At 40.2% G+C, this 27647-nt stretch overlaps 1 protein-coding gene and 1 long non-coding RNA gene across 2 annotated transcripts in view; both read right to left on the reverse strand.

Annotated features, from left to right (window-relative positions):
- Positions 1 to 27016, reverse strand: part of NFE2L2 (NFE2 like bZIP transcription factor 2) — a 102995-nt gene extending 75979 nt beyond the window's left edge. The window contains exon 1 of the mRNA XM_084999957.1: positions 26912 to 27016. The gene's annotated coding sequence lies outside the window, so the exon portion shown is untranslated. The remainder of the gene's footprint in view (positions 1 to 26911) is intronic.
- The window catches only part of LOC146396008 (uncharacterized), a 68914-nt gene continuing 68178 nt past the window's right edge, over positions 26912 to 27647 (reverse strand). Inside the window, exon 3 of the long non-coding RNA XR_014829810.1 lies at positions 26912 to 27037. This is a non-coding gene — a long non-coding RNA (uncharacterized LOC146396008). The remainder of the gene's footprint in view (positions 27038 to 27647) is intronic.

Consider the following 27647-nt stretch of genomic DNA (forward strand, 5'->3'; position numbering starts at 1 on the left):
TGGCCCCCTATACCTCCATCAACTCCCCTAGCCCCAGATCACCCCAAATAACAACAATCCATATAAATATGATGGGCTTGCCATAAAACATGGCTTAGGACAAGTCCCCTAGACTCTCACTTCCAACCAGATTATCACCCCAAGTCTCTGCAGAGGATTGGGTCCATCCACACTGGAGCTTTAGTAAGCACCTAACTTGTATATCTGAGTTAATTCCACATGGTAAAGAAAAATGTTATTCTAAAGCTAGAGGTATAAATGTATATAAACCAATACAGTCACACAAACTCAGACCATTTGTGGCAAAGAAGCACTTTCACCATTCCCTAATGTTCAAAAATTCTACCTGCACTTCTGCCACACTGACCAGACCCCATTTCTACCCTCCTACCCCCACCTCACATTACTTTCTTTCCTGCCATCAGGCCCATTATTAAATTATGTCCCCCTACATGGGAATTTTGAAGTCCTAACCCATAGTACCTCAGAATGTGTCCTTATTCATAAACAGGGTCATTGTAGATGCAGTCAGTTACAATAAGGTCATTAATCCAACAAAACTGGTTTCCTTATGAGAAAAAGGCCATGTGAAGACGTAGAGGTGCATGGGGAACACCGTGTGAAAATCAAGGCAGAGATTGGATTAGATGCATCTGTCAGCCATTTAGGAACACCTAGGAATGTCAGCCATTAGCAGAAGCTAGAAAAGAGGCATGAAAAAGATTCTTCCACACATCCTTAGAAGGAACCAAGCTTGCAAACGCCCTTTTTTTTTTTGGACTTCTAAGGTCCAGAACTAGAGGAATATAAATTTCAATTGTCTTAAATTACCTACTTTGCGGTATTCTATTATGGCAGTCCTATAAAACCAAGCCTGGTCAGCACTTTCTAAGCCTGAGAGCCACAGGGAGACATTTTAGCAAGGCCTTGACCTGTATCCATGACACCACCATCCCTGTCCTCCCTGTGCAGTCAACCTTGCTGACCCCAACTCTGGATAGGACATGCTATCTAATTTCTCTGTTCTTGTCCACAGGCTATTAAAATGATAGCAAAGTTTATAAATTGGTTATGTTGCAAAGTCATTGGCTTCCTTTCCCCAACATGAATGTATCCCAAAGACTCACCCTTTGTCATGTTTTGCCCTTCTTTCTATTCTCCCTTGGTAATTTAGTCTAATCTCATGTTTCTCCATCTACTAGTATAATTGACACCTGGAAATCTTTCTAGCCCTGGGCTTTTCTCTCAAGGTCCATTTCTGGCTGCATCCTAGACATCACTGCCCAATTGTCTTACTGCTTTACATTCCACATGTCAAAGAATGAACTCACTGAGTTTCTCCCCCCAGAGCCCCTAGTCCTTACTTTTCTCTTCCCACTCACTCATGCCAGAGAGCCCTCCCTCACCTTCCACATGCAACAAATTATCATATTCAATAAATTCCAACTGCCCTGGTATCTCCTATCTCTTTTCTTTCTCAGTTTCCACCTTCCATGTTTGCCACAGTGACTCCCACCATATAAATGGACAAGTACGTTAGCACTCAGCAAATGGCAGCTGTTGCAATCACATGCATCTCTCTTTTTTTTTTTTTTTAATACATGTCACATCTGGTTGCTAACTGAGTTCTGAAAGCATGGTTGTGAGCATGCCACTTTCCTGCTTGAAAACCTTCAATGGCTTCCGATTGTCCAAATTATAAAGGCTGAACTCAATTGCCTGATACAGGCATACCTTGTTTTATTATGCTTTTGCTTTATTGCACTTTATAAAAACTGAAGGTTTGTGGCAACCCTGGGACAAGGAGGTCCATCAGTGACATTTTTCCAATAGCATTTATTTAAGATATATATATTGGGTTTTTTTTTTTTTTTTTTTTTTTCCTTTTCTTCTTTTCAGGGCTACACCAGTGGCATACGGAAGTTCCCAGGTTAGGGGTCAAATCAGAGCTGCAGCTGCCAGCCTATGCCACAGCCACAGCCACACCAAATCTGAGCTGTCTGTGACCTACACCACAGCTCACAGCAACACCAGATCCTTTAACCCACTGAGTGAGGCCAGAGACTGAACCTGCATCCTCATGCATACTAGTAGGGTTCTTAACTCGATGAGCCAGAATGGGAACTCTGGTTTTTTTGTTTGTTTGTTTTTGTTTTTGTTTTAGAAATAATGCTATCCCATACTTAATAGACTACAATATAGCATCAACAACTTTTAAATGCACTGGGAAACTAAAAAAATTGTGTGACTTGCTTTATTTTTATTATTTACTTTACTATGGTGGTCTGAAACCAAATGTGCAATACCTTCAAGGCATGTCTGTATATGCCCTGCACTTAACTCCAAACTACTGTTACAGCTAAATTTTCATCATTTCCCCTTTATATGCACTTCACACCAGCTAAACTGAACTATTTCTGTTACATTCCATACCTTCTGACTTCCTTTCTCATCCCTTTGTTCACAGCCCATCTTCCTAGAATACCCTGTTCCCCCATCTCTGTGTTTCCAAATCCTACTTATTCTTCAAAGCTCAGTTATAATACCACTTTCATAAAGCCATTGTTAAAAAATTTTTAACTGAGTAAATTTAAAAGATCTTTTTGTCTTTATTCAATGAATCATGAGTCAAGCATTATCCTATCTAGTAGAGAGAGAGGAGCTCCAATGAATGGTAGATAATGGAAGATTTTTACAGGCAAAAGGGAGTGGAACAAGGAAAGAGTGAACTACCTCATCTTTCAGAAAGAAAGGGTCTATCATGTGGATTACCTCACTAGTGATGACCAGGAAATTCCAGACTGACTGGTTAAGATTACATTCCTGGAGGAGCCTGAAACGGCAATTAGGTTAGGTACAAAGTCTTGGTTTAGTGACATGGTCTTAGCACAAGTGACTCCACTTGGGGTCTGTTGTCTCCTTTTTAATAATTCCTGTTCTTTAATCAGCTTAAGTAAGAATATGACTCCCCTCCCCAAAATTAAGGCATTAGTGCCACTCTTTGCTACTGCCCTGTAGTTCTCCAGCTTTTATTGAGCCTCTGAATGGTATTCACAGGCTCTTTTTTTTTTTTTTGTCTTTTTAGGGCTGCACCTGTGGCACATGGAGGTTCCCAGGCTAGGTGTCGAATCAGAGCTACAGCCACTGACCTAACCATAACCACATAACCACAGCAAATGCCAGATCCGAGCCACATCTGCCACCTACACCATAGCTCACAGCAACGCCTGATCCTTAACCCACTAAGTGAGGCCAGGGATTGAACCTGCACCCTCATAGATACTAGCCAGATTTGTTTCCATTGAGCCACGACAGGAACTCCAGGTCATTATTTTTTAAATTTTTAATTAAAAAAAAATTTTTTTTTTTTTTACTGAATTTCTCTGGTATTCACAGCTCATGAATTCAGGCTCATAATTTTTCACTTCTTGTTTTCATTCATTTTGTAGCATTCCAGTCTTAGGGAAGTCAACTTCTTGATGGTTAATGGCTGCAAACATGCATTGAAGGCTTTCAAGAGAATACAACATGCCAGGGAGACTACCATGACTACTATTAGTAGGATAATTCCCAATATCTGAAGTGCACCTCAGTGCCATGGTCCCTAAGACCCAGAACGATGAAAATCAAATAAGTCAAAGAAAGACCTAGTTGAAGGAGTCACCCTTTTAAGCAAAGTGACTTGCTGAGTGACAGTATGTAACTGAATTTCAATTTTCCCAGAAGTGTTAATCTAGGTGCAGAAGGTGGTATTGGCTATAGAATAGATACCTACTTGTTTAGCTAAAAGATAATCAAGGGCTATCCTACTATTAAGAAAAACTTTGGCTAGAGTGTCTAAGGACTGTTGTTGGACAGCTATTTTCTTAGCAGCAGATTCCACAAAACTTTCAAGAGTTAAGGAGAAGGTCCTTGATCATAGCCTAATTTACATTTACTACTAACCAGGGAAGTTAGAAACCTGTCAAAGGAAGCAAATTCTGAATCATGAAAAATGCCTGGTAGATCTCTCCCAATCTAATGATGTAAAATTCAAAGAAGTTGACAAGCAAAGTGTCTCAGTTTGACTGTGGACAGTTAGGGACCCAGTTAGATAACTGATTAACTAAGAGGCATTTTCCCAGCTATACATCAGCCATCTATGCATCCATAGACCCAATGAGAATAACAATCACAGACAGGAGTTCCCGTCGTGGCTCAGCAGTAATGAATCTGACTGGTATCCATGAGGACATGGGTTTGATCCCTGGCCTTGCTCAGTGTGTTAAGGATCCAGCATTGCCATGAGCTGTAGTGTAGGTCACAGACCCAGCTTGGATCCTGTGTTGCTATAGCTGTGGCGTAGGCCAGGAGCTACAGCTCCAATTTGACCCCTAGCCTGGGAACTTCCACATGCAGTGGGTCTGGCCCTAAAAAAAAAAAAAAAAAAAAAAAAAAAAAAAAAAAAAATCACAGACAAAGATAAATCATGTTAGGGCACAAACCTCATTTATTCAGGTGGCACTGTTAATGGATTTACTTGCAGAAATTGTTGCATTTGCATATTCAAGTCAGAGGCCAGTTAGGTTTCCAGTGTATTGGGAAGTAAATGCACTGAAAACATAGCTTGGAATAAAAAGTTGTTCTAAATTCAAGATACCCTCTTTAGCAAAGGCCTGGGAGATGTGGACAATGGCATTATCTTTCCAGGCCAATGCCAAAGTAAAGAAAAGAAGGAAAAAAAGAAAGGGTCTCTTGTTTAGTTAAGGTATGAAGTCTTTTTTTTTTTTTTTTTTGTCTTTTTGCCTTTTCTAGGGCCGCTCTTGTGGCATATGGAGGTTCCCAGGCTAGGGGTCCAATTGGAGCTGTAGCCGCCGGCCTACGCCACAGCCACAATGCAGGATCCAAGCCATGTCTGCAACCTACACCACAGCTCATGGCAATGCCAGATCCTTAACCCACTGAGGCCAGGGATCGAACCTGCAACCTCATGGTTCCTAGTCGGATTCGTTAACCACTGCACCACGATGGGAACTCCACCATATGAAGTCTTGATCCAGCATCTTGAGAGGAAGCAGTCTACCTTGATGTTGGCTACTTCTCTTCCTAGTCAATTTGACTTGGTCTCACAAGTCAAGACTTCTTCAGCTGTGAGAGGTATGCCTAAGATTCAAGTCCCTAAAGTTTGGTTGCTATCTAGGTAGATAGATAGTCCCTTCCAAGGAGATTCAAAGGCATTCTACATTCTTGGTGATTCCAAATCAGAGAGGGGGAAGAAAATTGGAAACATTAGTTCTAGAGAGTTATAGCCATATATTTGGGGGAAACTATAAGAGTTTAGAATCCAGTCCATTTCATAGGTATACAGCAAAACCTTAAAGAAACTAACAGGGAGTCCCTGTTGTGGTGCACAGCAGAAACGAACCGGACTAGTATCCATGAGTATTCAAGTTCAATCCCTGGCCTCGCTCAGTGAGTCAGGGATCTGGCATTGCTGTGAGCTGTGGTGTAGGCCGGCAGCTGTAGTTCTGACTCCATCCCTAGCCTGGGAACTTCCATATGCCACAAGTGAGGCCCTAAAAAAAAAGTAAAAGAAACTAATAGAACTGGAATATAATATCTACAAAGGTGCAAACATAATTTTTCTCTTTACAATTTCCCCCAATTAAAAAAAAACACAATCAAAATGAACCTAATTTGTTTGCCTTGAACCTGGCCTGATAATTTATGTAAGTGCAGCAAGAACAGCGATTGACCATAAAAGCTTTGGTCATATCTGAGTCCATGTATATCTTTCTCAAATATGACATCCTAGTCAAAATCTTGGTAATACAGCCAGTGTTTCCACTTATGTTCTGTTACATGGAGAACAGATTCATCATGATTTTATTCAAATAATTAACTCTATTGCTGTGGAAGAATACTCAAGAATTTTCTAATTATGTAGGGATAAAGTAGGGATAAAAAGTAAACATTTCATCTTTGTTTTCAAAGGTATACTTTACCAAATTACTGCATATCATATATAGATTAAGAGAATATGTTTCCTAAAGCTCTGCACTGGGACACAGGTTCAATCCCTGGCCTGGCACAGTTGGGTTAAGGATCTGATGTTGCTGCAGCTGTGGCTTAGAGCTAGACTTCGGCTCGGAGCTGATCTCTGGCCCAGGAGCTCCATATGCTGTGGGGTGGCCAAAAATGGAAAAAAAAAAAAAAAAAAAAAAAGAGGGAGAGAGAGAGGTTTCCTTAAACCTGAAAAAGAAAACAGGAAACGTTTCACATGAAAAGTCATAAAAAATTCTCATCCTCATCCTCAGTTCATTCAGTCTCATGTAATTAACATTTGTTTTACTTGAATCCAGTTTTTCCATTACTTCTGGAAATTCTTAGCTAGTTCAGTTTTATGATCTTAAAGAAATGAAGTATTTTTGCAGGAACATTTTTGTAAAAACATCAGAGTAAAACAATAACTTTGTAAATGACAAAAGTCTTAAAAATGGACATAGTTAAAAAGCTACTGAGAGTTTATTACTATGCAATTGTCAAGGAAATTTGGTTATTTCTGTGACACATACATTATTACATTATAAGATAAAAATTGTGACTCATTACAAAATATCATTTCATATCAGATTTCCAGGAATTTCGCTCAATTTCTAGAACACTTATGACATATACAGCTTAAAGAAGTCTTAATATTACTTCTTATTTGACAATGTTTCCCATGTAATTTAACATATCAAATAAGCCTAACTAATTTAACATTTCCTTTTTATAAGGAGAGAAAACAAATCTTTTGTGATTTTCCAGGGAACTTCTGAGAAATCCTAAAATTAGTTATAAATCAGAAAGAACTTTACTTCAAATTTGATTTGATTTTGGAAGGCTTGTTAAAAAAAATATCAAAAGATTTAAAAATGATTGGTCATATAGGATCAGAGGTCACTGTGAAACAATACTTAGTTATCCATTAACAATAGTGATAAAGACTTTGAATGCAAATGCAGATTACGTGATTCTGAGAAAAACTTAGCTCCTTTAATATCAAGAAGACTAGGTTTAAGAGTTCCTGTCATGGCTCAGTGGTTAACCAACCTGACTAGTATCCATGAGGATGCAGGTTCAATCCCTGGCCTCACTCAGTGGGTTAAGGATCTGGAGTTATCATGAGCTGTGGTGTAGGTGGCAGACACAGCACAGATCCCGCACTGCTGTGGCTGTGGTATAGGCCAGCGGCTCCAGCTCCACCAATTCGCCCCCTAGCCTGGGAACCTCCATATGCTTTGGATGGGGACCTAAAAAGAAAAAAAAAAAAAAAAAAAAAAAAAAAAAGACTAGGTTTACTCAAGTAATCAAAGGCCAGATAAAGACAACAAACAAGGGAAATTATTTTGATAAAATATAGAATCTTTGTTTTCTAGGCAGATCACTTTAAAAGTAAAGAAAAACTCTTGTTTACAATGTCTTTTTTGTTGTTGTTGTTGGTCCAGCCCCGCGGCACATGGAAGTTCCCAGGCCAGGGGTCAAACCCATACCATAGCAGCAACCCAAGCTGCTGGCATGGGCTGATAGCACTGGATCCTTAATCTGCTTAGCCATAAAAGAACTCCTACAATGTCTTATTAAGAGCAGACCAACAATCCCAAGAAACCTCTCCTTTCAAAAGTGAAAAAACCAAGTTTTAAAATTGTGCCAGCTTACTTTTGATATTAAAACATTAATTTAAATAAATTCATTTTAATCTTATTTAGTTCGACAACACATAGAATTCCTTCCCCAAGGTTCCTTTTCCACAAAACTTTGACAATTTTGTCCTACGTTTTTTTTCTTTCCCATGCTGAAATAACCAGTCTCAGTTTAGGACAAAATTTTCCCTCAATAAAAATGCATCTCCATTCCTTATATTGTCTTTTACTTAAAACATACACCCTACTTTCCTTGCATGTTAAAATGTTTCCCTTGGAGTTTCCACTGTGGCTCAGCAGGCTAAGAACCCAACTAGTATCCATGAAGATGTGGGTTTGATCCTTGGCTTTACTCCGTGGGTTAGGATCTGGCATTGCTGTGAGCTGTTTTGTAGGTCAAAGGTGCAGCTTGGATCTGGTGTTGCTGTGTCTGTGGCTTAGGCTGGCAGCTGCAGCTCTGATTAGACCCCTAGCCTGGGAATTTACATATGCCACAGGTGTGACCCTTAAAAAAATGTTTCCCTTATTATTTCTAGTAGCATTAATTATTAATTACTTATATATGTAAACAATTGTGAGCTTTCCTTTATATTAGCATTCTGTGGCTTGAAAAAAATTTTTTTAGATTTTAATTTTTTCTATTATAGTTGATTTACAATGTTCTGCCAATTTCTGCTCTACAGCAAAGTGACCCAGTCATACATATGTACGTATATATATATTCTTTTTCTCATATTATCCTTACATCACAAGTGACGAGATATAGTTCCCTGTGCTATACAGCAGGATCTCATTGCTTATCCATCCAAATGCAATAGTTTGCATCTACTAACCCCAAACTCCCAGTCCATCGCACTCCCTCCCCGTCTGTCTTGGCAACCACAGTCTGTTCTCCAAGTCCATGAGTTTATTTCTTTTCTGTAGAAAGGTTTGTTTGTGACGTATATTAGATTCCAGATATGTGGTATTATATGATATTTGTCTTTCTCTTTCTGACTTACTTCACTTAGTATGAGAGTCAATAGTTCCATCCATGTTGCTGCAAATGGCATTATTTTTTCCTTTTAATGGCAGAGTAATATTCCATTGTGTATGTATACCCATCTCAATCCATTCATCTGTCAATAGACACTTAGGTTGTTCCATGTCTTGGCTATAGTGAATAGTGCTGCAGTGAACACAGGAGTGCATATATCTTTTTCAATGCAAGTTTTGTCTGGACATGCACAGGAGTGGGGTTGCTGGGTCATATGGTAGTTCTATATTTAGTTTTCTGAGGCATCTCCATACTGTTTTCCATAGTGGTTGTACCAATTTACATTCCCACCAATAGTGAAGGAAGGTACCCTTTTCTCCACACCTCTCCAGCATTTGTTATTTGTTGAGTTAATGATGGCCATTCTGACTGGTGTGAGATGGTACCTCATTGTAGTTTTGATTTGCATTTCACTAATAATTAGTGATGTTGAGCATTTTTTCATGTGCTTGTTGGCCATCTGTATATCTTCTTTAGAGAAATGTCTATTCAGGTCTTCTGCTTATTTTTCGATTGGGTTGTTGGGTTTTTTTTTTTTTTTGCTGTTGAGTTGTATAAGTCGTTTGTATATTTTAGACATTAAGCCCTTGTCAGTTGCATCATTCGAAACTATCTTCTACCATTCCGTAGGTTGTCTTTTTGTTTTTTTTTTTTTACGGTTTCCTTTGCTGTGCAATGGTCCCATTGGTTTATTTTTGCTTTTATTTCTGTTGCCTTGGGAGACTGGCCTAAGAAAACATTTGTAGAGTTGATGTCAGAGAATGTTTTGCCTATGTTATCTTCCAGGAGTTTGATGGTGCCTTGTCTTATGTTTAAGCCTTTAAGCCATTTTGAGTTTATTTTTGTGAATGGTATGAGGGTGTGTTCTAGTTTCATTGCTCTACATGCAGCTGTCCAGTTTTCCCAGCACCACCTGCTGAAAAGATCGTCTTTTCCCCATTTTATATTCTTGCCTCCTTTGTCAAAGATTAATGGACCATAGGTGTCTGGGTTTATTTCTGGGTTCTCTATTTTGTTCAATTGATCTGTACATCTGTTTTTGTACCAGTACCACACTGTCTTGATTACTACAGCTTTGTAATATTGTCTGAAGTCTGGAAAGTTATGTGTCCTGCTTGTTTTTTTCCCCTCAGGATTGTTTTGGCAATTCTGGGTCTTTTATGGTTCCATGTAAATTTTTGCATTGTTTGTTCCAGTTCTGTGAAAAATGTCATGGGTAATTTGATAGGGATTGCACTGAATCTGTAGATTGCTTAGGGCAATACGGCCATTTTAACAATATTAATTCTTCCAATCCAGGAGTATGGAATATATCTCCATGTCTTTGAATCCTTTAATTTCTTGATTAATGTTTTACAGTTCTTACCATATACATCTTTCACCTCTTTAGTCAGGTTTATTCCCAGGTATTTAATTTTTTTGGGTGTGATGTTAAAAGGTACTGTATTTTTATATTCCTTTTCTAATATTTCATTGTTATTATACAGAAATGCAACTGATTTCAACTATTTCTTTCTTTCTTTTTTTTTGGTCTTTTTGTTTTTTTAGGGCTGCACCTGCGGCATATGGAGGTTCCCAGGCTAGGGATCTAATCGGAGCTGTAGCCACCAGCCTGTGCCAGAGCCACAGCAATGCCAGATCCAAGCTGCTTCTGTGACCTACCCCACAGCTCATGGCAATGCTGGATCCTTAACCCACTGAGTGAGGCCAGGGATCGAACTTTGCAACCTCATGGTTCCTAGTCAGATTCGTTTCCACTGTGCCATGACAGGAACTCTGAAATGGAACTGATTTCTGAATGTTAACCTTATATCCTGCTATTTTGTGAATTATTTGATCAGTCTGAGTAGTTTTTGAGTGGAGTCCTTAGGGTTTTCTATATATAGTATCATGTCATCTGCATAGAGTGATAATTTTACCTCTTTTCTTCCAATTTAGATACATTTTATTTCTTTTGTTTGTCTGATTGCTGTGGCTAGGATAAAAGTGGTGAGAATGGGCACCTTTGTCTTGTTCTAGATTTTAGCAGAAAGGCTTTCAGCTTTTCTCCACTGAGCATGGTATTGGCTGTGGGTTTGTCATAAATGGATTTGATTATGTTAAGGTATGTTCCTTCTATACTCACTTTGCTAAGAGGTTTTTGTTTGTTTGTTTGTTTTTTGTCTTTTTTTTTTTTTTTGCCATTTCTTGGGCCACTCTCGCAGCATATGGAGGTTCTCAGGCTAGGGGTCGAATCAAAGCCACAGCCACCGGCCTACACCAGAGCCACAGCAGCACGGGATCCAAGCCATGTCTGAAACCTACACCACAGCCCACTGCAACACTGGATTCTTAACCCACTTAGCAAGGCCAGGGATAGAACCCGCAACGTCATGGTTCCTAGTTGGATTCCTTAACCACTGAGCCATGACAGGAACTCCCTGGTAAGAGTTTTTATCATGAATGGATGTTGGATTTTGTGAAATGCTTTTTCTGAAACTATTAAAATGGTTTTTGACTTTTCTTTCGTGAATGTGGTGTATGATGTTGGTTAATTTGAGTATGTTGAACCTTCCTTTGTAAACCTGTGATAAATCCCACTTGGTCATGCCATCTGATCTTTTTTGTATGTTGTTTGATTCAGTTGGCTAAAATTTTGTTAGAATTTTGTGTCTATATTAATTGATAATATTGGCCTGTAATTTTCCTTTTTGATAGCATCTTTGTCTGGTTTTTGTATTAGGATGATGGTGGCTTCAAAGAATGTCTTTGGGAGTGTTCCTTCTTCTTCAATCTTTTGGAAAAGTTTAAGAAAGATGGGTATAAGTTCTTCTTTTGTGTTTGGTAGAATTCGCCTGTGAAGGTATCTGGTCCTGGACTTTTGTTTGTAAGGAATGTTTTGTTTTTTTTTTTTTTTTTTTGTCTTTTTGCCTTTTTCTAGGGCCGCACCCATGTCATATGGAGGTTCCCAGGCTAAGGGTCAAATTGGAGCTGTAGCCACTGGCCTATGCCAGAGCCACAGCAACTTGGGATCTGAGTCACGTCTGCAACCTACACCACAGCTCACGGCAATGCCGGATCCTTAACCCACTGAGGAAGGCCAGAGATTGAACCTGCAACCTCATAGTTCCTAATTGGATTCATTAACCACTGTGCCACAATGGGAACTTGTAAGGTGTGTTTTTATTACATATTCAATTTCACTTCTAGTGATTGGTCTGTTCAATCGATCTATTTCTTCTTGATTCGGTTTTGGCGGGCTGTAAGTCTCTAGAAAGTTGTCCATTTCTTCTGGGTTGTTGAATTTATTGGCATATAACTGTTCACAGTATTCTCTTATGGTTTTCTGTATTTCTGTAGTATCCATTGAGATTTTTCCTTGTCCATTTCACATTTTGTTAATTTGAGTTCTCTCTTTTTCTTAGTGACTCTGGCCAGAGGTTTGTCCATTTTTTTTACCCTTTCAAAGAACAAGCTCTTGGTTTTATTGATTTTTTCCATTTTTTGAATCTCTATTTTATTGATTTCCTCTCTGATCTTTATGATTTCCTTCCTTCTGCTGACTTTGTTCTTCTTTTTCTAATTCTTTTGGGTGGCGGATTAAGTTGTCAATATGAGGTTTTTCTTCTTTTTTGAGGAAGGCCTGTATTGCTGTGAACTTCCCTCTAAGCACTGCTTTTGTGGCAACCTATAGATTTTGAATGGTTGTGTTTTCATTATCATTTGTCTTGAGGTATTTTTTAAATTTCCTTTTGGATTTCCTCATTGACCCATTGGTTTTTTTAGTAGCACGTTGTTTAGTCTCCGTGTAGTCAGTTTTTTCTCTAGTCGTTGTGGTCAGAAAAGATACTTAAAATAATTTCTATACTCTTAAATTTGTTGAAGTTATTTTTGTGCCCCGGTAGCAGTCAATCCTTGAGAATATTCCAAGTGCACTTGAAAATAATTTATATTGTGATTTTTTTTGGATGTAATGTCCTAAAAATGTCAATTAAGTCTAACATTTCTATTGTGTCATTTAGGTTCTCTGTTGCCTTATTGACTTTCTGTCTAGAGGATCTGTCCATTGATGTAAGTGGGGTGTTAAAGTCTACTACTATTATTGTATTCCCATCAATTTCTCCTTTTATGTCTGCTGGTATTTGCTGTATGTATCTGGGTGCTCCTATATTAGGAGCATATATGTTGATGATTGTAATATCCTCCTCTAGAATGGATCCTTTTATCATTAAATAGTGTCCTTCTTTGTCTTTCTTTATGGCCTTCATTTTAAAGTCTATTTTGTCTGATACGATTATTGCAACTCCTGCTTTCCTGTCTTTTCCATTTGCATGAAATATGTTTTCCCATCCACTCACTTTCTTTCTTTTTTTTTTTTTTTTTTTTTGTCTTTTTGCCTTTTCCAGGGCCACTCCCATGGCACATGGAGGCTCCCAGGCCAGGGGTCCAGTCGGAGCTATAGCAGCCAGCCTATACCACAGCCATAGCCACAGCAACGTGGGATCAAAGTCATGCCCACAACCTACACCACAGCCCAGGGCAACTCCAGATCCCCAACCCACTGAGTGAGGCCAGGGATGGAACCCACAACCTCATGGTCCCCAGTCAAACCCATTGACCACTGAGCCACGATGGGAACTCCCCATCCACTCACTTTCAATTATGTGTTCTTTGCACTAAGGTGAGTCTCTTATACGCAACATACTGTAGGCTCTTGCTTTTTCATCCGATCTACTACTCTATGTCTTTTGATTGGAGCATTCAGTCCATTGACATTTAAGGTAATTATTATTTTTATTATTTTTGTCTTTTGTCTTTTGTCTTTTTAGGGTCACACCCATAGCATATGGAGGTTCCCAGGGTAGAGGTCTAATTGGAGCTACAGCCGCCTGCCTATGCCAGAGCTACAGCAATGCTGTGCCACAATGGGAACTCCTTTTTATTGATAAATATGTATTTATTGCCATTTGAAACCTTATTTTCCAGTTGAATCTATGTCTCTCCTTTGTTCCTTTCTTTATTTGGTTGGATGATTTCCTTTTATTTTATGCTTGTGACCTCTTTTTTTTAGTTTTTGTGAATGCAATGTTTGGTTTGGATTTGTGGTTGCACTGTTTTTGAAGTGTGTTAATTCCTTCCTATACCAGTTTGCTTTAGTGGATAGTCATATAGGCTCAAAGACATTCAAAAAAAAGAGTCTAGATGGAATTAAGATGGAAGAATAGAAGGACTGGAGCTCAACTTCTCTCCTAAAAACAAAATTTACAACCAAATGCTGAGCAATCTTCAACCAAATGGACTGGAAACTTTCAAAAAGATATCCTACCCCAAAAGACAAAGAGGAGGCCACATCAAGAGGTAGGGGGGTGATTACATGATATAAGCAACCCCACACCTCCAGGATGGGAAGCCCACAGACCGGAAAGTAACTGGTTCACAGAGACGCACCTTCAGGAGTGAGAGTTCTGAACTCCACAACAAACTCCTATGTTTGTTGTGGGGATCTGGCACTGGGAGAGAGAGCCCCTGAATCATCTGGCATGGAAGGCCAGTGGGGCTTGTGTGTAGGAGCTCTATGGGACTGGGGGAAATGGAGACCCCATTCTTAAAAGGCGCACACAGACTTTCATGTGCACTGGGTCCCAGGGCAAAGCAAAGTCTCCATAGGAATCTGGGTCAAACCTGACTGCAGTTCTGGGAGGACCTCCTGGGAAAACAGGGGTGAATGTGGCTTGTTGTGGGGGAAGAACATTGGAAGCAGCATGCCCTTCTCTGGAGGTGGCCATTTTGGGAAAATCTGGCCCCACCTGTCAGTCAGTGCTGAGAAGCCCCAGGGCAAACAATAATCCAGGTGGGATCACAGCCCCGCTCATCAGTAAACAGGTTGTCTAAAGACTCCCCAGGCACACAGCTAATCTCACCCAGAAACAAAGCCACAGGCACACAGCTAACCCCTCTAATCTCACCCAGAGACAAAGACCCACCCACCAGAGGGATAGGAGTCAGTTCCACCCACCAGAGGGCCAGCATCAGTCCCTCCCATCAGGAAGTCTACAGTAAGCCCCCATACCAACTTCAGCCACAAGGGGGGCAGACACCAGAAGTAAGAGAGGCTACAACTCTAGTATCTGTAAAAAGGTCACACCAAAAATCTATAAAAATGAAAAGACAGAGAACTTTAACTCAGATGAGGGAGAAAGAAAAAACCCCAGAAAAACTCCTTAAGTAATGAGGATATTCTCAGCCTCCAGGAAAAAGACTTTAGACTGTTGACATTGAAGATGATGCAAGACATTGGAAATAAACTGGAGGCAAAGATGGATAACTTACAGGAAACACTGACCAAAGAGATACAAGATATAAAACTTAAGCAAGAAGAGATGCAAAATACAATAACTGAAATAAAATATTCATTAGAAGCAGCCAACAGCAGAATACAGGGGGCAGAAGAATGAATAAGTGAGGTGGAGGACAGATTAGTGGAAATCACAGATGTGGAATAGAAAAGAGAAAGAAGATTGAAAACAAATGAAGAGAATCTCAGAGAACTCTGGGACAATGTTAAATGCACAAACATGTGTGTTATAGGGGTGCCAGAAGGATCAGACAGAGAGAAGGGGACAGAAAAAATATTTGAAGAGATAATAGCTGAAAAGTTCCCTAACATGGGAAAGGAACCACTCACTGAAATCAAGGAAGCACAACGAGTACCACATAAAATAAACCCAAGGAGGGATACACCAAGACACATATTAATCAAACTAATCAAAATTAAAGACAAAGAGAAAATCTTGAAAGCAGCTAGGGAAAAGAAACAAATCACATACAAGGGAACCCGATAAGGTTATCCGAAGATTTTCAGCAGGCCAGATGGGAGTAGCATGATATACTTTACATGATGAAAGGAAAACACCTCCAACCAAGATTACTTTACCCAGCAAGGCTCTCATTCAGATTTGAAGGAAAAATCAAAACCTTCACAGATAAGCAAAAGCTGAGAGAATTCAGCAACACTAAACCAGCCTTACAACAAATACTAAAGGAACTTCTCTAGGCAGAAAAGAAAAGGCTGCAACCAGAAACAAAAATACCACAAATGACAAGGCTCACCAGTAAAGGTATATATACAGTAAAGATACAAAATCATCCACACACAATTTTGCCACCAAAATCAGAAATCGTGAGAAGAGGAGGGTACAAATGCAGGACACTGGAGACACACTTGCAATTAAGAGACCAACAACTTAAAACAATCTCATATATATATATATATATATATATATATATTGACTCTTACATCAAAACTTCAGAATAACTGCAAATCAAAAATCTACAATTGATACACAAATAAGAAAAATCAACTCAAATACAACACTAAAGATAGTCATCGAACCAGAAGAAGGAGAGAACAAGAGAAGAAGGGAAGAAAAAAAGAGCAACCCAAACAAATCCAAAGCAATTAATAAAATGGCAATAAGAACATACAAATCAATAATTACCTTAAATGTTAATGGACTAAACGCCCCAACCAAAAGACATAGACTCGCCGAATGGATACAAAAACAAGACCCATAAATATGCTGCCTTCAAGAGACCCACTTCACTTCTAGGGACACATACAAATTGAAAGTGGGAGGATGGAAGAAAACATTCCATGCTAACGGAATCAAAAGAAAGCTGGAGTAGCAATACTCATAACAGACTAAATAGACTTTAAAATGAAGAATATTTTAAGGGACAAGGAAGGTCACTACTAAATGATCAAAGGATCAATCCAAGAAGAAGATATAACATTTTTATTTTTTATTTATTTACTTATTTTTGTCTTTTTGCCTTTCTTCAATGGCCACTCCCTTGGCATATGGAGGTTTCCAGGCTAGGGGTCCAATTGGAGCTATAGCAATTGGCCTACGCCAGAGCCACAGCAATGTGGGATCTGAGCCGCGTCTGTGACCTACACCACAGCTCATGGCAACCCTGGATCCTTAACCCATTGAGCGAGGCCAGGGATCAAACCCGCAACCTCATGGGTTCCTAGTCAGATTCATTAACCACTGAGCCATGACGGAAACTCCCAATATAACAATTTTATAAATATCTATGCACCCAACATAGGTTCACCACAATATATTAGGCAACTGCTAACAACCTTAAAAGGACAAATCAACAATAACACAACCACAGTGGGGGACTTTAACACCCGACTTACAGCAATGGACAGATCATCCAGACAGAAAATCAATAAGGAAACACAGGCCCTGAATGAAGCATTAAACCAGGTGGACTTAATAGTTATTTATAGGACATTCCATCCAAAAGCAAGAGAATACACATTCTTCTCAAGTGCACACGGAACATTCTCTAAGATTGACCACATCCTGGGCTACAAATTCAACCTCAGTAACTTTAAGAAAATTGAAATCATATCAAGCATCTTTTCCGAGCACAACCCTATATGACTGGAAATCAACAACAAGAAAAAAGTGCAAGGAGTTCCTGTCGTGACACAGTGGTTAACAAATCCAACTAGGAACTATGACGTTGAGGGTTTGATCCCTGGCCTCGTTCAGTGGGTTAAGGATCCAGCATTGCATGAGCTGTGGTGTTGGTCACAGATGTGGCTCGGATTCTGCATTGCTGTGGCTCTGGCATAGGCTGGTGGCTATAGCTCTGATTAGACCCCCTAGCCTGGGAACCTCCATATGCCGTGGAAGCAGCTCAAGAAAAGGCAAAAAGACAAAAAAAAAAGAAAAAAGCTGCAAAAAACATAAATATGTGGAGACCCAACAACATGCTACTAAACAACCAATGGATCACTGAAGAAATCAAAGAGGAAATTAAAAAATACCTAGAAGCAAAATGACAACGAAGATATGACACTCCAAAACCTATGGGATGCAGCAAAAGCCATTCTAAGAGGAAAGTTTATAGCAATACAAGCCCACCTCAGGAAACAAGTAAAAGCTCAAATAAACAAGCTAACCTTACATCTAAAGCAGCTCGAGGGAGAAGAACAGACGAGACCTCAAGTTAGTAAAAGGAAAGAAATCATAAAAATCAGAGCAGAAATTAATGAAATAGAAACAAAGAAAACCATAGAAAAGATCAATGAAACAAAAAGCTGGTTCTTTGAAAATGCAAAAAGACAAAAAAAATAAAAAATAAATAAAATAAAATAAATGCTAAAAGGGCTCCTCTATAAAAAAGAAGTAAGGAGAAATAGGATGGAGGAAATCACAATGGGAAAGCAATCACTTAAATAAGCCAGTATCTTCGTTGTCGTTTGCTTCTAGGTATTTTTTAATTTTCTCTTTGATTTCTTCAGTGATCCATTGGTTGTTTAGTAGCACGTTGTTGGGTCTCCACGTGTTTGTGTTTTTTGCAGGTTTTTTTTCTTTTTTTTGTCTTTTTGCCTTTTCTTGAGCTGCTCCTGCAGCATATGGAGGTTCCCAGGCTAGGGGGTCTAATCAGAGCTATAGCCACTGGCCTATGCCAGAGCTACAGCAACACAAGATCTGAGCTGTGTCTGCAACCCACACCACAGCTCATGGCAACACTAGATCATTAATCATTGAGTGAAGCCAGGGATCAAACCCGAAACCTCATGGTTCCTAGTCGGATTTGTTTCTGCTGCACCATGACGGGAACTCCTCTCCTTCTATTTTAAATAGTATTCTTGCTGGGTAGAGTATTCTAGGTTGTAAATTTTTCCCTTTTAGAACTTTGAACATATCTTGTCACACTCTTCTGGCCTGTAGTGTTTCTATAGAGAAATTGGTTGATAGCATTATGGAGGTTCCCTTATAATTAATTCTTTGTTTTTCTCTTGCTGCCTTTAGAATCCTATCTTAATTTTTGCCATTTTTATTATAAATGTCTTGGTGTGGGCCTTTTTTGGGTTCAAATTGTTTAGGGTCTTCTGTGCTTCCTGTATCTTGATATCTGTTTCCTTTAGATTTGGAACGTTTTCAGCCATTATTTCTTCAAACACATTTTCTTTTTTTCTTTTTTTTTTTTTTTTTTTGGTTTTTAGGCCTGCACCCATGGCATATGGAGGTTCCCAGGCTAGGCGTCAAATTGGAGCTGTAGCTGCTGACCTACACCACAGACATAGCAGTGCCAAATCTGGAGATGAGTCTGTGACCTACACCACAGCTCACGGCAATGCTGGATCCTTAACCCACTGAGCAAGGCCAGGGATCAAACCTGTGTCCTCATGGATGCTAGTCAGATTCGTTAACCACTGAGCCACAACGGGAACTCCCCTGAATATATACATATATATTTTTTTGTCTTTTGTCTTTTTGTTGTTGTTGTTGTTGTTGTTGTTGCTATTTCTTGGGCTGCTCCCGCGGCATATGGAGGTTCCCAGGCTAGGGGTTGAATCGGAGCTGTAGCCACCGGCCTACGCCAGAGCCACAGCAACGCGGGATCCGAGCCGCGTCTGCAACCTACGCCACAGCTCACGGCAAAACCGGATCGTTAACCCACTGAGCAAGGCCAGGGACCGAACCCGCAACCTCATGGTTCCTAGTCGGATTCATTAACCACTGCGCCACGACGGGAACTCCCCTGAATATATTTTTAATCCCCTTTTCTTTTTTCCACTCCTTCTGGAATCCCTATTATGCATAGATTGGCCTGCTTTATATTATCCCACAGATCTCTTATATTGCTTTCGAGTTTTTTCATTTGGTTTTCTGTTTGCTGTCTCAATTGGGTGATATCCACTATTTTATCTACCAAGTCACTAATTCGCTCCTCTGCATTATTCATTCTGCTCTTCACTGCCCTTAACTCAGCTTGTGTCTCTGCAAATGAATTTTCTAATTATTCTTGGCTCCTCCTTATATTTTTGAGTTCCTTTCCAAAGTAATCTGAATTACTGTTTATATCCGTTCTTAATTCCTTCATACTTGCTCTTAATCCCTTCAGTGTTTTCACTATCTCCTTTTTGAACTCTATGTCTGTTAGAATGCAGAGGTCTGTCTGTTTCATTGTTTGCTCCTTCAAGTGAATACTCCTGTTCTTTTAACTGGGCTTCTTCATTTTGCTTATATTTTTCTTATTCTGTGAGTTTAGGAAAAACAACTACTATAGTCTTGGAGGGCTATTTATATGTGTGAGCACCCCTGGGTATTTTGTGAGAGCTTACTTTTTACTTTTAGGGTGCTATGTGTGCTTCCAGGGAGATGGAGGCAATGGGCAGGGCTAGTAGATAGTGCCTGGTTGCTGGACCCTTGACAGTGGCAAGGACCGATGCAGGCTGCTCCTAGTTTCAGGGCCCTGGGAGGTGACAGTGATCAGACAGGTGTAGGTGGTGCCTGGACTGTTTGGCAGTGGCACAGCAGGGTAGGCACGTTCCCAGGGGATTGAGAGCAATAACGGTGGTGTTCGGTTGCAGTGCCCTCTTCTATGCTGACCTCTGAGGTGCCTGGGGCTGCGAGAGGTGCCTGTTCACAGACCCTTAGTGGTGGTGGGCCATGCCCACCTCTGGTGTCTGAGATGATTGTGGTGGTTTGTCCTTGCCACCTGTACACTATGCAGGAGGTGCTGAGTTGCACTTATTCCCCCCCCCCCCATTGCCCTTAGCCCACACAAGAGGTACCTGGCTATCCACAGCCTGCACAAGAAGTGCCCTGTCACCCATAGCCTGTGCAAGTGGCTCCTCGCCACCTGTATCCTGCACCAGAGGCGCCCTACCCTCTAAGAGTCCATGCCTGAGCAGGGAAAGATATTCCTCTGGCAGTCTGCTCCATGTCCTCCCCAACAATAGCGCTTTGCTTCTCTTACTGGCCCAGACCTCCTCCAGGGTTCCCAGCCCAGCCTGTGGCGCACCACTCCCTAGCTCCTCAGGCTATATCCACACAGCCATTCCTAGTCCTCTCCCCAGAACTGACCTCGGGAGCCCGAGTCCCAGCACCCAGTTCCTGCCCGAGCATCTCAGGCTGTGGTGTCTTAGGGCAGTGGTGCAGATGGTCTGTGAGGCTCTCACTCTGCTTTGCCCTCTCCAGTCCAGCTGCTGCGATTTTCTCCACGACTTTGAGGTCCCTCCATCTTGGCTGATCTCCCTGTAGGTTAGGTGGCTTCCCAGGGTGTGGTTTCCTTTCCTCCTTCACAGCTCCCTCTCAGGAATGCTAGTCCCGTCCTGATTCCTTTCTCTCTCTCTTTTTTCCTTTTGTTCTATCCAGTTATGTGGAGGGTTTCTTGCCCTTTTTGGAGGTTTAAGGTCTTCTGCCAGCATTCAGTTGATGTTCTGTGCAAACTGTTTTACATGTAAATGGGTTTTTTTCGATATGTTTGTGGGAGAAGGTGAGTGCCACGTCTTACTCCTCTGCCATCTTGATCTTTCCCTGACAAATTTATAAATACTTTTTATAATTTCTAGAAACATATACTTTCTCATAGTAAATTTTCCAGTGTAGCATGAAATATATTTACTAATAAACCTAGATGTCTTTAGTTCCTCTGGGAATGAAAACAAAAAGTAGATAAACCTGTGATCAGTAATTAAGGTTTCAGTATTTTATCTCATTTGGAAATGATCTAGATATTTAAATAATGACTATCATCATTTCATTTAATTTAGCACAACTTTAAGATTTCAGTTTGCCAAAAAGATTTGGGGAAACCATTTTTATTTATTTATTTAGTCTTTTTAGGGCCGCACCTGTGCACATGGAGAGTCCCAGGTTAGGGGTTGAATTGGAGCTACAGCTGCTGGCCAGGCCCACAGCCACAACAACACAAGATCCAAGCTGTATCTGTGATCTATACCACAGCTCATGGCAAGGCTGGATCCCTGATCTACTGAGCAAGGCCAGGGATTGAACCTGCCTCCTTATGGATACTAGTTGGGGTCGGGTTCACTAACCACTGCGCCATAGCAGGAACTCCTGGGGGAAAACATTTTAAAAGTTCACCTAAAAACTTGTATTCTGTTTATATCTATTAAAATTCACTTATTCTCAATAATTATGTTTAGACTACTCACAAAAATTTCATGAGACATTAGACAAAGTCAGCCATCATCTCAAGCTATTTTTCTTGCTGACAAATTGTATAACAGAGATTACATGAATTTATTTGGCCAATAAATCCAAATAGAATAAAATACGTCTGCAGTATTAATGCTGATAATTCTGAAGACATACCTATTTTAATTAATCAAACAAGCTTAAATTTGCCTTTATTTACCAAAGATTATCCCAGATCATATGAATTTGAAAAGCATTGGGTTAGTTTCCATCACACTTTTGAGAGTTCCAGGAATCCTTAATTCATACAAGTGAATTTTTTTTTTTTTTTTTTTTTTTTTGGTCTTTTTAGGGCTGCACCTGCAGCATATGGAGGTTCCCGGGCTAGGTGTTGAATCGGAACTGTAGATGCTGGCCTATACCACAGCAGCGAAGGATCCGAGCTGCGTCTGCCACCTACACCGCAGCTCACGGTAATGCTAGATCCTTAACCCATTGAGCAAGGCCAGGGATCTAACCTGCATCATCATGGCTACTAGTGGGGTTAATTAACCACTGAGCCATGATGGGAACTCCCATATAAGTGAATTCTCTTCAACCCAAATGAATACTGTTTTTACAAGTTAATTTTGGTAATACCATCAAAGGTTAGAAAATACTATACCTCTATTACACATACACACTTACACACAAATATATAGATAGATGAAGTCAGAGATCGTATAGCTTTCATTTTAAAATTACTTCCATGAGGAGTTCCCATTTAGGCTCGGGGGTTAAGAACCTGACATAGTGTCAATGAGGATGCAAGTTCAATCCCTGGCCTTGCTCAGCAGGTTAAGGATCCTGCACTCCTGCAAGCTGCAGCATATGTCAAGGATGCAGCTCAGATCTGGTGTTGCTATGGCTATGGTGTAGGCAAGGAGCTGAAGCTCTGATTTGACCTCTACCCCAGAAACTTCCATGTGCCACAGGTTAAAAATAAAATAAATAAAATAAAAATAAAAATAAAATAACTGCCATGAATCAGGTACAATCATACAAAACTCTCTAATTATAAGTTGGATCAATGTTTTCTGATGGATGAAATAAAGTTACGTGATCAGATGGCTAGAGTTTTTTACTAATGTTTGTAGAGAAGACATATAAGAGATTTTTCATTCGCGTAAGTTTTAAATGACCTCTTCCTCCATTTTTCTTTTCTTTTTTTTGGGCTGCATTTGCAGCATATGGAAATTTCCGGGCTAGGGAATCAAATCCAAGCTGCAGCAACATGGACCCTTAACCCACTGCACCAGGATGGGGATCAAACCCGTGCCTCAGCAGCAACTCAAGCCACTGGAGAGACAATGCCAGATCTTTAACCTGCTGCACCACAGTGGGAACTCCTCTCCCTCCACTTATTTTGTTCTAGGGAGAATTACCTCCAGGAAGTTGATATGTTAAAGAGATGACCTAAATAAGAGTTCTTGGAGCATTTCTGGTTTTATAGATTCATAAGAAAAAGATAGTTGCCTTTAATTCCTCAAGGAATGGGGTTGCAACGTAAAATGACATCATACGTTGCTCCACCCATCTTTAGAAGGTTTTCCTTTTTTTTTTTTCTTTTTTCTTTTTGGCCACGCCAGTGGCATGTGGAGGTTCACAGACCAGGGATCAAACCCATTCCACAGCAGTAATTACAGCACATAGCAGTGATGCCAGATCCTTAACCTGCTGTGCCACAAGGGAACTCCTTAGACGGTCTTTCTTTCTTTTTTTGCTTTATTAGGGTCACACCCATGACATATGGAAGTTCCCAGGCTAGGAGCTGAATCGGAGCCACAGCTGCTGGCCTATGTCACAGCCATAGCAACGGGGGACCCAAGCCACATCTGCCACCTACACCACAGCTCACAGCAATGCTGGATCCTTAACCCACTGAGTGAGGCCAGTGATTGAACCCTTGTCCTCATGGATAATAGTGAGATTCATTACTACTGAGCCTCAATGGGAACCCCCAGATGGTTTTTCTTTTTCTCTGTGTAAACAGTTTCATTTTAGTTTAGTGGAGGTGAAAAAGACATTTTATTTTTCTCTCTTTACTGGGAACTAGAGACAGAGATCTGGGAGAAATGATTCTGGTAAGAATTCTCACCCTTAGCTGGCTTTTGCCAGTTTTTCCAGGATCACATCTGTAGGCTCTGAGAGAGGTTTAAAGTGGAGAGTGTAGCCCCAGGATCTATCAGAATTTGGCAAAGTTTTCCATTAATTTTAATTTTAGTTTCCTTTGGCTGTTTAAGGGAATAACATAACAGTTTACCAGAAAATCCCTCAGAGCCTCATCAAACAGGCCCCTCCTTTGAGGGTTGATATGAGGGCACTCATATCTACAAATCTGTTGAAAATTATGCAGAAGCTTTTTGAGGACATTCTTTTTAAAAATTTTTTTATTTTATGATTTTTATTTTTTTCATTATAGTTGATTTACAGTGTTCTGTCAATTTCTACTGTACTGCGACGTGACCCAGCCTCACACACACTCAAATATACACATTCTTTTTCTCACATTATTCTCCATCATGTTCCATCACAAGTGACTAGATATAGTTCCCTGTGCTATACAGCAGGATCTCATTGCTTATCCACTCCAAATGCAATAGTTTGCATCTATTAACCCCAGATTCCCAGTCCACCCCACTCTCTCCCCCTGAGGACATTCTCTTTTCCAGTGTCCCAATTGATTACAAATGAGACAAAAACCCCTGAGTCAGCTTTTTAAAAATTCTCCCCCCCCCCATCGGTTCTTGGTGCCACACACAGGGCATATGGAAAGTTCCAGGCTAGGGGTCAAATTGGAGCTAGAGCTGCAAACCTATGCCATAGCCACAGCAATGCGGGATCTGAGCCATATCTGTGACCTACACCACAGCTCACAGCAATGCCAGATCCTTAACCCACTGAGCGGGACCAGGGATCAAACCCGAATCCTCATGGATACTAGTTGGATTCATTTCCACTGAGCCACAACAGGAACTCCCGAGCCAGCATTTTAATGATGGAACCCTAGAAGAGTACAACATAGGGATGCCCAGGCATTATTTTAGGTGACTGGCCTTGGAGCTGTTAAAACATTAAAGCCAGTAGCTTGATGGATTTTGTTTACAATCTTGTTCCAAAGTCCTCTGAAAATGTTCAGCAATGGTCAAGAGTTCAGTCAAATAGGTAGCTTCCTCTCTCTCTTCTATCTTTCTTCTTGGTGGTGGTGGTGAGAGTCTTTTTATCAATCCACTAACCCAAGGACATAATCCATTTACAAATAGGGTGGCTAGAGCAGGTTGAGTGACCTCATCTATTGCATGAAACTCAGAAAACTTTAGGAAGAGAGCCCAAATGAGCTTTGAAGTCTGCCACAGACATCTTTCTTTTGTTTGCATACTTGAATAATAGACCAAGGACAACCCTAGGAATAGCTCTTCAAAGATCAGTTTCTCTTTTGAGAGATTCTTCCGGTCCCAGCGGACCATGTTGAAGATTGAGAATCTTGCTCTGAGGAGCAAAACTCCTCAGAGTTTTGCTTTTTGGTGCCTTCATTTCTGTGCTTCACCAGACCCTACCAGCATGTGCACAAGCTGATAAAGATCTGTCAGACCAGAATCATAGGTCCTGATAATGACTAAATTCTTCAAAAACTTTTGAAGTTTTTTTTTTTTTGACCAAGGAGTGAAAGATACTTGCCTGTATAACCATGGGTGGTTTTGTTTTAGACTATTTAACAGACTCTTCAGAATGGAAAGGCAGTTCAGAGAAAGAATTAGTGAACATGAGCATTTGGGTGAAGGAGGATGGAGAGGAGCAGCAGAGCCATATAAGTCTTACTGTCTTTTACTTTAGGTACATCTTGTGTCCTTAATTTTTCATTAACCTTTTGCAATAAATCTTTCAGTGAAGTCATTCTGGAATCATGAAGCCTTGTGGAGGCTTCTGCATACCAATTAAAATAGGTATCCCATTCTGTTTGTTTACTTTGGGAAAACTGGCTTTCAAGCACACTTCTTAAATGAATGATCTTGTCTAATTGGAACATTCGAACATTCTCCAGAGTGACCACTATAATCTTAGCTTGTTTTTAGTAAGATTTTGCCATTTTTAAAAATATCTACAGTTTCTGGGTCATAGTTCTTAGACATAAAATAAACAAGTATGCTGGAAGGTGGCACACTTAACTCTTTAAAATTTAAGAGCGTTTATCATTATTTATTTATTTTAAAATTATTATTATTATTATTATTATTTATTTATGTCTTTTTGTCTTTTTCTAGGGCCTCACCCATGGCATATGGAGGTTCCCAGGCTAGGGGTCGAACTGGAGCTGTAGCTGCCGGCCTACACCACAGCCACAGCAACACCGGATCCTTAACCCGCTGAGCAAGGCCAGGGATCGAACCCACAACCTCATGGTTCCTAGTCCAATTCGTTAACCACTGAGCCACGACAGGAACTCCTATTTCATTATTTATTGATGTATTCATTTAGCTAAGCTTTTGGAGTCAAACTAATTCTTAAAGAGGATGTGCTGCCTGGTTGGGAATTGTGTGATATTTTACAATATTTTTCATGGCACTAAAATTTTCTTGAGGTTGGCTGGTGACCCAGTGTCAGTCCACCCATTCTGTGGACAAATTATCATAACACTTTAGAGTTAGGTGGCAAGTGCTCTAACAGATTTTAAGTGTTTGATCCATGCCCACTAAATTTCGAGGCTCTTTGGCTTCTGAGAGATCCTTGTCAGCAGTAGCCTTTCACACAAAACAAAACAAATATGTACACTTTAACATGTCAGCAGTAAGCAAAGAAATGTTACTGTAGACTCACCAATAGAAGGCATTGTGCATTCCCAATGTAGAACTGGGGGTCAGGGAAGGAATGAAACAGGAGACCCCAAGGAATGGGGACAACAAACTGATTCCAAACAAATGGGGAACTGCAGCTGCCACAACAGTTCCCAGTGTGTATTCTGAGTGGGAAGGATTCCAAGCAAAGGGGAATTGCAGACTAAACTGCCAGCAGCTCCTGGTCTGGATTCTAGGGACAGAACTAAGGGCTGAAGTTTCCTATCAAATGGAGAGTTGAAAACTGAACCAATTGGCTAGCTAGGAGCCTGGATTCTGGGAGGAACAGTCTGCCAGCTCAAACTGATCTGTTCTGGACTGCAAAGCAAATTAAATCAGGAGCTCCATGCAAAGGGAGAGAAACTCAGAACCGGAGGAACTTACCCATGGCCTTTGGAAATGACAAGGAAGACAGAGAACTCAAAGAGTTTGTGGAGTACGATGCCTGTGTTTCTTGTTGTCCCTGAAGCCATCAGAATTTCACTTCAGATCCCATGACTGCCACCAAATCTATTATAAAAAAAAATTCAACGGAGTAAATTTTGTAGATCTTGTTGGTTTTATTCAATGATCCATGAATTGGGTAGTATTCCATACAGCAGATAGAAAAGAGCTGTACAAAACAGAAGATTTTTCAGGCGGAAGGGGGCAGGACAAGGAAAGAGCAAATTATTTCATCTTTCTATGGAGGACAGAAGGGGTCCATCATGTGGACTACCTCACTAGTGATGACCAGAAAATTCCAGATTAATTAGTTAAAATGACATTGGGAAGGCTGAAACTGCAATTAGTTTAGGTATTAAGTCCTGAGTGGTGGCTTAATACAAGTGATCCATTTAGGAGTTTTTTAATGCCATCAATGAATGCTTTGCTCTGTCCTATCCTCCTAAGAAGTTACTGCTCCAGTCTCTTGAGTTTTCATGGCTCTTTAACATAGACCTCTTTTATGAAGCTGAACATTTCCTCTATGTATTAAAGTTATTTGTATTAATAGCAGTGGAGTCCTTTATTAAAAATGTAATGAATTATTTCATTTTATCCTCCTATTGTCTCCATGAAGTAGCTCCCATTATCCCTATTTTGCAGGTTAGGAAACTGAAGCATTTAACCTAAATAACTT

Source organism: Sus scrofa, chromosome 15 (assembly GCF_054392235.1).
Source record: "Sus scrofa isolate SSC_HxYL_T2T_F1_AM1 chromosome 15, Sscrofa_HxYL_maternal_Yorkshire_Landrace_v2.0, whole genome shotgun sequence".
Taxonomy (NCBI): domain Eukaryota; kingdom Metazoa; phylum Chordata; class Mammalia; order Artiodactyla; family Suidae; genus Sus; species Sus scrofa.